Source organism: Amia ocellicauda, unplaced genomic scaffold (genome assembly GCF_036373705.1).
Source record: "Amia ocellicauda isolate fAmiCal2 unplaced genomic scaffold, fAmiCal2.hap1 HAP1_SCAFFOLD_36, whole genome shotgun sequence".
In the NCBI taxonomy this organism is placed as follows: Eukaryota; Metazoa; Chordata; class Actinopteri; order Amiiformes; family Amiidae; genus Amia; species Amia ocellicauda.
In genome coordinates, this window is record NW_027102931.1 from 1,133,567 (window position 1) to 1,136,150 (window position 2,584).

Below are 2,584 nucleotides of genomic sequence, written 5' to 3' on the forward strand. Positions count from 1 at the left end.
GCTTGGTGAGAAGGTGACAACAGTTGGTGCGATTATTCGCAAATGGAAGAAACACAAAATAACTGTCAGTCTCCCTCAGTCTGGGGCTCCATGCAAGATCTCACCTCGTGGAGTTTCAATGATCATGAGAACGGTGAGGAATCAGCCCAGAACTACATGGGAGGATCTTGTTAATGATCTCAAGGTAGCTGGGACCATAGTCACCAAGAAAACAATTGGTAACACACTATGCCGTGAAGGACTGAAATCCTGCAGCGCCCGCAAGGTCCCCCTGCTCAAGAAAGCACATGTACAGACCCGTCTGAAGTTTGCCAATGAACATCTGAATGATTCAGAGGAGAACTGGATGAAAGTGGTCTCAGATGAGACCAAAATCAAGCTCTTTGCCATCAACTCAACTCGCCGTGTTTGGAGGAGGAGGAATGACCCCAAGAACACCATTCCCACCATCAAACATGGAGGTGGAAACATTATGCTTTGGGGCTGTTTTTCTGCTAAGGGGACAGGACAACTGCACCGCATCAAAGGGACGATGGACGGGGCCATGTACTGTCAAATCATGGGTGAGAACCCTAAGCCAGGGCATTGAAAATGGGTCAAATACTTATTTCCCTCATTAACATGCAAATCAATTTATAACTTTTTTGAAATGCATTTTTCTGGATTTTCTTGTTGTTATTCTGTCTCTCACTGCTAAAATACACCTACCATTAAAATTATAGACTGATAATTTCTTTGTCAGTGGGCAAACGTACAAAATCAGCAGGGGATCAATTACTTTTTTCCCCCACTGTACATACATATATATGGAAAAGAAACATTACAAGTATAAATCACAATAAGATGTAATAAAGTACAGATAAACAAAGTGTAATAAAATGTGATCTGTTTGAAAATGCAGGGACGTCACTGGAAAAGATGATGTCTGGATGGCAGCATATGTTGCTCCAAAATGTGTACATCTCTTCTGCAAAAATGGTGCCCTCACAGAAGTGCGAGTTACATGACAGACAGACAGACAGACACTCACACACACTGTCACACCCACACACACACTTTCACAGAGAGACATATACACACACACACACACACACACACACACACACTTTCACACAGAGACAGGCACACACACACACACACACACACACACACATACATACATACATATGGAAAAGAAACAATACTTTTATAAATCACAATAAGATGTAATAAAGTACAGAAAAACTAAATGTAAGAAAATGTGATCTTTAATACACACAAATATGTATGGCTGGTCGGATGCGTCTTGGACTCGGGTTCCTCTTCATTACGTATAACGCTTTTGCCTTTTGCTAAAGCTTTCCGTGGAGGGGATCGTGGGTGAGTTTGTACCATTCTTGGGGGGCTCTGCCTTGTTGGGGCGGAGCTGTGATCCAGGTGAACAGCAGATCGGGCATAGGTGGTCATGTGGGCAGAGGAGTAGGAAGGCCGGTCAAGCAAATAAGCTTGCTAAGGTACGCAGCAGCAGCAAGCAGCCCCCCCATCCAGCCAGCCAGCCAGTCTGGCTGGCAGTGACTGAGTGGTTGACAGACGGCAAGCAACGGAATGTACGTGCTCTGTGATGTCATAGCAGTCAGCTGAGAGAGGCTCGTGATGTCATCGCTGAGCTGGCTGGCTGGCTGGCTCTGTGTGTGTGTGTGTCTGTGTCTGTCTGTTTTTCTGTTTGTCAGTCTGTCTGTCTCTCTCTCTCTCTCTCTCTCTCTCTCTCTCTCTCTCCCTCTCAATTCAATTCATTTGTATTGTCAAAGCAATTGGACATACATACATACATACATACATATATGTAGCGTAAGGTACACTTATACATTTCAATTAAAGAAGTGAATTCATAGTATCACCTTATCACGAATCCTGGAGTCTTGTAGAACTCAATTTCTGTAATAATTGGACGCAGACACCAATTCCAAAGATATAAATTGTCAAATTTATTTAAAAACAAAGACTAAATGTAGCACTACACTAATTATACAAAAGGGAAAAACTAATTAAAATTCAACTCTAGATCAACAAATCAAAGACAAATCACTTCCGTGACCAAATCAAAGACCATGGGATCCCATAGGATAACACACAAATCGTTAAACAAAAAAGGTTATAAACACATTGACTACAATACCGGTTAGTAATTCTAGGAATCACTAAGAAACAGTTGAAAGTGCTAAATTGCAGTTTCAGAAGATGAAAAAAAACTGTAACTGATGGGATAATTACTGCAAATATTAAATAAATGTATTGCAGGATTGTTTTTTTTTAAATCATTTTCATATATATATATATATATATATATATATATATTCATTTTAAACTCTTTTTCTCTCTGAATACAGCACAAAATAAGAAAGAAAACCGATGGAGCTTCAAGAATTAGATCCCGTCATATTCTACAGACATTTAAAGAGTCCAGTGAAGTTGAGCTACAGCAAAAAGTTAAGCAGCTCGAAAAGGAAAACACTTAAAAAGACTTAAAAATGAAAACCAATGTCTTCGAAACCGTATGGTTGATGGTAAGTTTTTTTATTTATAGCAAATAATTCCTTACCTTGAT

At 40.1% G+C, this 2,584-nt stretch overlaps 1 non-coding gene across 1 annotated transcript; it reads left to right on the forward strand.

Moving 5' to 3' along the window:
• The first annotated feature begins 1,287 nt into the window (after window positions 1-1,287).
• Window positions 1,288-1,402, forward strand: LOC136733260 (U5 spliceosomal RNA). Its single transcript, XR_010810154.1, has one exon. It is a non-coding gene; the product is annotated as a U5 spliceosomal RNA (small nuclear RNA).
• The last annotated feature ends 1,182 nt before the right edge of the window (window positions 1,403-2,584 follow it).